This window comes from Entelurus aequoreus, linkage group LG16 (assembly GCF_033978785.1).
Source record: "Entelurus aequoreus isolate RoL-2023_Sb linkage group LG16, RoL_Eaeq_v1.1, whole genome shotgun sequence".
In the NCBI taxonomy this organism is placed as follows: Eukaryota; Metazoa; Chordata; class Actinopteri; order Syngnathiformes; family Syngnathidae; genus Entelurus; species Entelurus aequoreus.
In genome coordinates, this window is record NC_084746.1 from 9,381,835 (window position 1) to 9,393,320 (window position 11,486).

Consider the following 11,486-nt stretch of genomic DNA (forward strand, 5'->3'; position numbering starts at 1 on the left):
AAATATCTTTGCACTAGATAAACATATATATATATATATATATATATATATATATATATATATATATATATATATATATATATATATATATATATATATGTTTATATATATATATATATATCTATATATATATATATATATATATATATATATATATATATATATATATATATATATATATAGATAGATATATATATATATATAGATATATATAAACATATATATATATATCTATATATATAGATATATATAAACATATATATATATATATATAGATATATATATATATATACACACACACATATATATATATATATATATATATATATATATATATATATATATATATATATATATATATATATATATATATATATATATATACACACACATACATATATATATATATATATATATATATATATATATATATATATATATATATATATATATATATATATATATATATATATATATATATATATATATATATATATATATATATATATATATATGTGCAGTACAGGCCAAAGGTTTGGATACACCTTCTCATGCCATGTGTTTTCCTTATTTTCATGACTATTTACATTGTCGATTGTCACATCAAAACTATGATACCTGTAAAGTGAAAACCATTTCAGGTGACTACCTCTTGAAGCTCATGGAGAGAATGCGAGAGTGTGCAAAGCAGTAATCGGAGCAAAGGGGGGCTATTTTGAAGAAACTAGAATATAAAACATGTTATTTCACCTTTTTTTTGCTAAATACATAACTCCACATGGGTTCTTTCATAGTTTTGATTTGACAATCTACAATGTAAATAGTCATGAACATAAAGAGAACAGTGTACTGTCCAAACGTTTGGCCTGTACTGTATATTGCATATGATCAAATTTATAATAATATAAAAAAATATCGTTTTTACTTACTTTTATATTTATTTAGCCACTTTTCCACCAAGAGAATTACTATCATTCATATTTGTAGTAGGACAGTACTGTATATGCAATAGCTACATGGCGCTATCAGGTTTGTTTACAACTTCTTCAGCAACATGACAGCTGCAAAATACACGTTTATTTTCTGTGGTAGTCGTACTTGATGAGCGTCCATACCTGCGTGAAGCTCTCATCCGCAGCAATGGTGTCGATTTTGACGTACTGGCTCTCCTTGATGAACCACAAGTTGGCGTTGTTGGACTCATAGTAGTACATGTTGAATGTCTGCACACACACACACACATAAAATACTTTACTGACACACAAGTTCATTCAACGTGAAATTTTAACAAGCTGGCCGCCTCTCTGCTCTCACGTCTGCCCTGGAGAGCCAGACCTAAACCCCACTCTCATATTATCGCTGCACTCGTCATTCTGCAGACGTCTTGTCCACAAAAAGACTGACAAAGTGGAAGAAAATCAATACAGAGGAGCTGTAATATCGCAGTTATGCGGGAGAGCAGGGCCCTCTAAATATATATATATATATAAATTAAAATATAGCACTATAAAATAAGTATTCCCTGGAGAATCTTTTTTCAGGTCTTTGAAATGGAACATATTAGTGGGAAAATGTTGAAAATGACTTATTTAACTGCTGGAATGAGCACCAAATTGAAATGATCCTGCAGGTCATTAAGTACAGGACTTCTCTCTTTTTCTTCCCCAGGACCGCCAAAGCTTGATTTTTACAAGTAATGTGTTCCAATAAGTCAATTGCACAAACAATGTATTTGTTTGTTTAAATTAGTGCTGTCAAACTATTATTTAAACTGAAATTAAGTATTATTATTATTATTATTAATTATTTAAACTGAAATTAAGTATTATTATTATTATTATTATTAATTATTTAAACTGAAATTAATTACAATTAATCACATTGTATTGTCTATGAATGTTGTCATGTATTCATTATTATATTATATTATATTATATTATATTAAATTATATTTATTATATATTATATATTATTATTATATTATTATTATTATTATTATTATTACTATTATTATTATCATTATTTATTTATTTATTCATGTCATTGTAATCTTTATTACTCACTTGCATAATTTGCATTATCCTGAAAAATGAGCCCAATGTTTGTTTAAATGTGGGTTTTTTCTTAAAACCTGCCAACAGTTTTAAATAAAGTCCCGTCTGGGTATGTTTCCGGAAAAGGAGCAATAAATTGTGAGATTAATCTGCATGCATACATGATTAACGCACCCATTTTGTGTGATTAATCACATGACTTAGTCTGTTATTTCTGACAACGCTACTTTTTTACATACCTTCATTGAGAATAATTATGGGTTTTAATTCAGAAAACCATGGAAACTACATGACAAAAGCATGGAGAAATGAACAATTTAACATCACCTTTACTGAAGCGGGACTCAAATTTTACTGCAGCAACCACGGCAGGTGCCGCGACCGCCCTCGTCTTCCGCCGTAATGCCCCAAAAATGGACCAACATTTGCGGCAAGAACATGCCGTGACCGTCCTTGACTTTTTACTTCTTAATGGATGACGGATGTAACAGTAAACGGTATAATGATCATTTGCGATGGTTAGTAATACTGTTTAATTTTTAAATAACCACAAAACCGTCATTTATTAATGCATTTTCGGCAACAGGAAGTCAGGCGCATACGCACTAGCGGTGTTTGGCTGGATAATCATGGCGGATTAACTACACGGACTTTGCTGCGGAGATTTCTCCTCGGAGTAAATGGAGCAAAGCGCTTGGTTTAACCTCATTTTCCCTCGCTTTCCGGCGTGTGTTTAAGAGCGCACTGCTGTGTTTAGATGGAGACAGGTGTGGACAATATTGTCCCCACACTAAAAGTATACAGCCAAGGAGAAAACAATTTGATGTTTTGTGGCAGGCATGTGTCGTGAACGTTGTCACAACTTGTTTATACAGTCTTTAGTTTGTTGACTGGGATGTTCACTCCTCCTTTATTTAACTGTATCAGTGTTCAAATAACATCAATACTAGCTTTAATGTTTTGTCATCTCATCGAATTGAAGGCAGGCTGTGAAGATTGTGTATTCGATGTGAGAGTATCACTACGGGTTTTTGTTGTTGGCCAAACTGTTGTACTGAACCACTAGAAGGTGTTGGAGAAGAGCAAAGCTTCTTTATTTTACTTTATCTTCATTAGCCAAACTGCTTTGTGTTTTATTTTGATATCAAAAAGTAAACACCAGGTTGTTTTTTTTACATTACTTGTGTTTTTTTCACATCACTAAGGTGTTACTTCAAAAACCATTCATGTGACACATCATTTTGTTAAGGTGTTATTGTGAATAGTTAATTCCTATATGACATATTTCTGCTCAACCTCTTAATGGATCTGTCCCGATACATCATCTACATCTACATATACATGTACATAATTTAAAAAATGTATAAAAAAATAAAAACTCTCTTTATCAAAATGTAAAAATAGAGATAAAGGCGTCATGTAATGACAAAAAGCTGACACATTGATGTTATTAAAGAATAAAAATAACTAATATTTGTCTATAAATATATGGATAGCGTTTATCTATAGTCTTTTTATTAGATATTACAAATGACATGATGGTATTACCTTCACACCCAACACTGCCTTACCTAACAATTACTAATCACAATTTCAATATTGATAACACTAACCTTAATTATTACTTTATCCATAATTGGCAGCCCTAGATCTCATAAATGAAGACTATTTGTATCTATTATATATATATATATATATATATATATATATATATATATATATATATATATATATATATATATATATATATATATATATATATATATATATATATATATATATATATATATATATGTGTGTGTATACAGTATATATATACTGTATACACACACATATATATATATATATATACATATATACATATATATATATATATATATATATATATATATATATATATATATATATATATATATATATATATATATATATATACATATATATATATATATATATATATATATATATATATATATATATATATATATATATATATATATATGCATATATATATATATATATATATATATATATATATACATATATACATACATATATATATACAGTATATATACATACATATATATATATATATATATATATATATATATATATATATATATATATATATATATATATATATATATATATATATGTTGTTTGCCTTGGTGCCCTAAATATGACCTTTCTTTTAAGACAACACTTGCCTTGACCTTAAAAAGTTCAAATTTTGAGGCCTGCTGGAGGATCTTCTACATTGCTTTGAGTTCATTTTTGAATGTATTAGTGCTTTTCACCTTCTTTATCAAAATGCAACTTTTTTGGGGGGCATTGTTCTGGCCTTTTTGCAGTCATAATAATATCTTTTTAAAATATATATATATTTTTTGAGTGGTCAGCTTGAAGCGTCCCTCTGTCTCTGACTCCCTCCTGAGTGTCTGTTAGGATTCTATGACCCGCCTTATCTTGCCTCTGATTGGCCAGTCCGTAATGTTTGGCCCTAACCTTAGCCAATTGTGACTCATCATAGGAACACCAAGCAGTCATCATGGCTGTTGTCTAGCAGCGTCTAATTGGAACAAATATTAGGTAAAGGTCAACACCTTCAACGATCATCTGCTGTGTTAATTTAGCTGACTGGCTGAGCTCGTTAGGAGCCGTGATTTGTTCAACCAACAACACCCGCAAATGTTGGCATCAAACGTGCTTAATCAAAGATCCTTTCAGACTGCCAGATATCATCGGCGCGGTTTAGGCCTGCATCGCAGCGTGCCAGACCAGAGCCAGACTCAAAGAGAGACAATCTTATTTGTTTCAGATCAAATCAACTGGCAGGTATTGATCCTCGCAAAAAGAAGAGAGCTGCTTTTTTTTTTTACTGGTCTACTTCAAATGCTGTGAACTCAATGACTCGCTAGCGGGGGGGGGGGGGGGGGGGGGGGTGTAACTTGCTCATTGGCGGGGGAAGAGACCTTCTTGTAGAACAGTCGTGCTCTGCTCTTTAAATACTCTCCCAGGATTCCACAGGAGTTAGTACACCTGCACAGTCTCATACACTCCATAGTAGACTCAATAGTACACCTGCACAGTCTCATACACTCCATAGTACGCCTGCATAGTCTCATACACTCCATAGTACGCCTGCATAGTCTCATACACTCCATAGTAGACTCAATAGTACACCTGCACAGTCTCATACACTCCATAGTACGCCTGCATAGTCTCATACACTCCATAGTACGCCTGCATAGTCTCATACACTCCATAGTAGACTCAATAGTACACCTGCACAGTCTCATACACTCCATAGTACGCCTGCATAGTCTCATACACTCCATAGTACACCTGCACAGTCTCATAGACTCCATAGTACACCTGCACAGTCTCATACACTCCATAGTAGACTCCATAGTACACCTGCACAGTCTCATAGACTCCATAGTAGACTCCATAGTACACCTGCATAGTCTCATAGACTCCATAGTAGACTCCATAGTACACCTGCACAGTCTCATAGACTCCATAGTAGACTCCATAGTACACCTGCATAGTCTCATAGCCTTCATAGTAGACTCCATAGTACACCTGCATAGTCTCATAGACTCCATAGTAGACTCAATAGTACACCTGCATAGTCTCATAGACTCCATAGTAGACTCCATAGTACGCCTGCACTGTCTCATAGACTCCACAGTACACCTGCATAGTCTCATAGACTCCATAGTAGACCCCATAGTACGCCTGCACTGTCTCATAGACTCCATAGTAGACTCAATAGTACACCTGCATAGTCTCATAGACTCCATAGTAGACTCCATAGTACGCCTGCACTGTCTCATAGACTCCACAGTACACCTGCATAGTCTCATAGACTCCATAGTAGACTCCATAGTACGCCTGCACTGTCTCATAGACTCCATAGTAGACTCAATAGTACACCTGCATAGTCTCATAGACTCCATAGTAGACTCCATAGTACGCCTGCACTGTCTCATAGACTCCATAGTACACCTGCATAGTCTCATAGACTCCATAGTAGACTCCATAGTACGCCTGCACTGTCTCATAGACTCCATAGTAGACTCCATAGTACGCCTGCACTGTCTCATAGACTCCATAGTAGACTCCATAGTACGCCTGCACTGTCTCATAGACTCCATAGTAGACTCAATAGTACACCTGCATAGTCTCATACACTCCATAGTAGACTCCATAGTACACCTGCATAGTCTCATAGACTCCATAGTAGACTCCATAGTACACCTGCATAGTCTCATAGACTCCATAGTAGACTCCATAGTACGCCTGCACTCTCATAGACTCCATAGTAGACTCAATAGTACACCTGCATAGTCTCACAGACTCCATAGTAGACTCCATAGTACGCCTGCACTGTCTCATAGACTCCATAGTACGCCTGCACAGTCTCATACACTCCATAGTAGACTGAATAGTACACCTGCATAGTCTCATAGACTCCATAGTAGACTCCATAGTACGCCTGCACTGTCTCATAGACTCCATAGTAGACTCCATAGTACGCCTGCACTGTCTCATACACTCCATAGTAGACTCAATAGTACACCTGCATAGTCTCATAGACTCCATAGTACACCTGCACAGTCTCATAGTCTCCATAGTACATAGTGCTTTGTCCTGGGCATGACGTTAAAGTGCATCCGGCAGTGGAGGCTCCTCTATGGGGTCTTGGGGCACTAGGAGGTTAACCCCTTTACTACTGTTACCCCAGGTGGCCCCCCTTGGCAAAGGCCTAGTACCTGACTGCCCCCTAGCCAGGGATACGGTGAAGACCTCAACGGCGGAGCAGGCGGAAGACGGTAGATGTAAGAACCACCACAAGGGCTGCGATGGCAGAAGAAGGCACCCCCACATCCATGTGGGATGAGTTAAGGGAAATAACGACCCGAGACCTCAACGGTGGAACAGGCGGAGGATGATTGCTAACCCTATGGAGCGTCACAACGGCTGGGATGGCGGATGAAGAAGGCTGCAGCAGAATTGGGTCCCCAGTCGTCTTGGACTCCATGCCACTGGACCCTGACCCGGATCTGTCAAGGATGGTGTGGTGACTGTCTGTGCACCAGTCTCCCCACGTTAAACAAAGTCACGCACAGGCATCCTCCATAAAGGGATACACCCCTACCAGGAGGATCGTCATATTCTCTTCGAGTGACCGCCGATGATGATGAGTACATAGTGCATAGTACACCTGCATAGTCTCAGACTTCGGGGGACGGTGTGGCGCGGGTTGGGAGAGTGGCCGTGCCAGCAACCTGAGGGTTCCTGGTTCGATCCCCACCTTCTACCAAACCTCGTCACGTCCGTTGTGTCCTCGAGCAAGACACGTCACCCTTGCTCCTGATGGGTCGTGGTTAGTAAGCGCTATACAAGTATAACCCATTTACTTCATAGACCACTCACACAAAGTTAGTAATGACTGACACCATTTGTTTATTATTATTGTGCTAGTCGTTTGGAGTGCAACCTTTTGACAAACTTACAGATGTAACAACTGCACTCAGTATCATGACACATTTTTATTTCGGCAACAGTAAGTCAGGAGCATGCGCACTAGCAGTGTTTGGCTGGATAATCATGGCCGACTAACTACACAGACTTTGCCACGGAGATTCCCCCTCGGAGTAAACGGAGCCGAGCGCTTGGTTTAACCTCATTTTCTGTGTTTAAGAGCGCACTGCTGTGTTTTAGATGGAGACAGGTGTGGACAATATTGTGTCTTTAGTTTGTCGACTGGGATGTTCACTCCTCCTTTGTTCAACCGCAAACTGTATCAGTGTTCGATTAATATCAGTACTAGCTTTAATGTTTTGTCATCTCATCGAACATTTTTATTTTTGTTACGGTGCTCAGCTCCCGTAACGTCCACAGGTCAGGAAAACAGTCCAGTTCAGGGGTGACCACACTTTTTTCTGCCGGCGAGCTACTTTTTAAATGACCAAGTCGAGGGGATCTACCTCATATATACACACATATATATATATATCTATATATATATATATATATATATCTATATATATATATATATATATATATATATATATATATATATAGATATACACATATATATATATATATATATATATATATATATATATATATATATATATATATATATATATATATATATATATATATATATATATATATATATATATATATATACACATATATATATATATACATATATATATATATATATATATATATATATATATATATATATATATATATATATATATATATATATATATATATATATATATATATATCTATATATATATATATCTATATATATATAGATATATATATAGATATATATATATTTATTTTGTCGTTTTTGTTCACATGTTAAAGGTGTACAAAATACAAGCGTGTTAAGCACATATATTTATTTTATTTATTTTATTTATTTTATTTATTTTATTTATTTTATTTATTTTATTTATTTTATTTATTTTATTTATTTATTTAATTTAATTTAAATGTATTTATTTATTTTATTTAAATTCATTTAAATGTATCTAAATTTATTTATTTTATTTATTTATTTTATTTTATTTTATTTCATTTTATTTGATTTATTTATTTTATTTAAACGTATTTATTTATTTTATTTATTTTATTTATTTTATTTATTTTATTTATTTTATTTATTTTATTTATCTTATTTATTTTATTTATCTTATTTATTTTACTTATTTATTTTTTATCGTGCTCTGTTTGTGTTGTGTCTCTTGTTGTCTTTTGGCCTGCCCATTGTACAGCACCTTGGCTACCCCTGTGGTGGATTTTAAATGTGCTTTATAAATAAAGTTGATTTGATTTGATTAGATATAGATTCCTTTCTGTCATGAAGACAAGAATATAAGTTGGTATGATTGTGATGACTTGCATTGATTGGAATCAGACAGTAGTGATGATAACCTCCACATTTTCTAATGAAAGAGAACAAAAAAAAAGTCCTCCTTTTTGTCCAATACCACATGAAAGTACTTGCTTTTTGTTTTTGTCCGTTTTATACACTTTGCAAGAAATACGTTGGCGGAAAACTCCGTAGCTTGCTAGCTTTCTGAGACTCTTATTTTGTTAGCGCAGGCAGGACGGAGCAGGGCTTTTATTGTGAAGACTAGGAACTGTGCGGTCGTACGGCGCGAGAGTCTGTTGAAATAAAAAGTGTTTCTCGCCTTCCTGTCGGTCGTTTTTTCTTAATAGCGGTCTGGCGTCATCTCACAAGACCAATGTCACAATGTCAATCAAGTGACGGAAGTTACTCATGGCTCCTTTAATATCTCTGTGCCCTCTAAAAATAATAACCGTATGTGTCGTTTTTCAGCTGATTGTGTTGTTGTTGAGCCCAGAAGTCACAAAGTACGACGCTCTTTTTAACTTTTATTGTCAATCCTGTGCTATAAACACGTTAAATTCCGACATATATTATTTCTCGTCTTTTTCTTCCACTTCTCATTCTCTGTCAATCATTTTTCAGGTTAGCTCTGTACCTATGCTGTCTATCTACACTAAAGTGGGGTGGTAATTTGTTTTTGCGACTTCACCAAAACGTCACTGTGAAGTTTTTGAGTCTGTTAAGGTGATTGGAGCGCTAGCTTCCGTGACGATGGCTTCTGTTTTGTTCAGTCAGCCGTTTTACTGCCATGTTGCAGTATCAATTAAGGTGTGTAAATAAACACTCACATAATGTTTTTTTGTGTAAACAATGAATTCAACATCGTATATATATGCGACTTATATATAGACAAAATGTTTTATTTTTTCTGAAATGTAGTGGGTGTAGTTTTAAAGCGGTGCTCACCTCTTTGCAGGTCCCGGGGACACCCGGCAGGCTGTTGCAGTCCCGCAGGGTGAACTTGATCTCGATGTAGACACGCTGCGCTCCTTCCCGGCCGATGTGGCGTGTCCGCAGCCAGTTGTTCTGGTTGGCCTCCATGACGTTGCACACCTGGTAGGTCCTCATCGGGGTGTTCCGCTCATCCATCACGCTGATCTCCTCCCACTGCGGGGGGACACAGGTTGGAAGGCGGTTACATGGTTGGAGAAGTCAGGACGTCGGGGGAAGGTCAGAGTGAGAGGATAGAAGAAACACTCCAGCTAAGTGGGAAGTGAATTATATTTATATAGCGCTTTTCTCTAGTGACTCAAAGCGCTTTTACATAGTGAAACCCAATATCTAAGTTAGGGTGGTCCTAAAGAAGGCGGCATTTTTCAGAGGTCTCAAAAAGGTAACAAATACAATAAAGTGTGTGTGTGTGTGTGTGTGTGTGTGTGTGTGTGTGTGTGTGTGTGTGTGTGTGTGTGTGTGTGTGTGCGTGCGTGTGTGCTTGTATTTCTACCCTTCTTGAAACATCAACAAGGAAAAGTAGCTTCCATATGAGGACCGAAACCATGGTCCCATTGCATCTAATAGAGAGCCAAACACTAGAGTCCGTGAACATTGCTCCAAAGTCAGGATTTTTTGTTGATTTAATGTGCATAGAAAAGTAAACATCGACTGGTGCAAAGGCAGCAATATATGATCAAACAAGATGTCAGCTAAAGAAGGACTTCCCTATTCATCCCCGCCAGGTGAACAGCTGATTTGACCACTTCCGGTGCTGACGTAAGACAACCCATATGTGAGCATAGGATGAACAAATACACTACAGTACGGTTTTGGGACATCAACAAGGAAAAGTAGCTTCTATATGAGGAGGTGTGAACAACTTAGTACCGAAATCATGGTCCCAATACGGAAAACTATTGCATCTAATAGAGAGACAAATACTAGAGTCCGTGAACATTGCTCCAAAGTCAGGATTTTTTTGTTGATTCAATGTGCATACAAAAGTAAACATTGACAGGTGCAAAGGCAGCAATATATGATAAAAAAAAAAGACGGCAGCCAATGTTGTAAATACACATTTTTATATATCTGGAAAGGGTGGTCCTAAAGAGGCAGGAATTTTTCAGAGGTCTCAAGAAGGTAACAAATACAAGAATATGTGTGTGTGTGAGAGTGTTCTTGTATTGCTACCCTTCTTGAGACATCAACAAGGAAAAGTAGCTTCCATATGAGGAGGTGTGAACAAGTGAGGACATAAACCATGGTCCCATTGCATCTAATAGAGAGCAAATAGTAGAGTCCGTGAACATTGCTCCAAAGTCAGGATTGTTTTGTTGATTTAATGTGCATAGAAAAGTAAACATTGACAGGTGCAAAGGCAGCAATATATGATCAAACAAGACAGCAGCTAAAGAAGGACTTCCCTATTCATCCCCGCCAGGTGAACAGCTGATTTGACCACTTCCGGTGCTGACGTAAGACAACCCATATGTGACCATAGGATGAACAAATATACTACAGTACGGTTTTGGGACATCAACAAGGAAAAGTAC

At 35.7% G+C, this 11,486-nt stretch overlaps 1 pseudogene; it reads right to left on the reverse strand.

Moving 5' to 3' along the window:
* LOC133631442 (ephrin type-A receptor 3-like) overlaps positions 1-11,486 on the reverse strand; it is a 134,243-nt pseudogene that overhangs the window by 11,832 nt on the left and 110,925 nt on the right.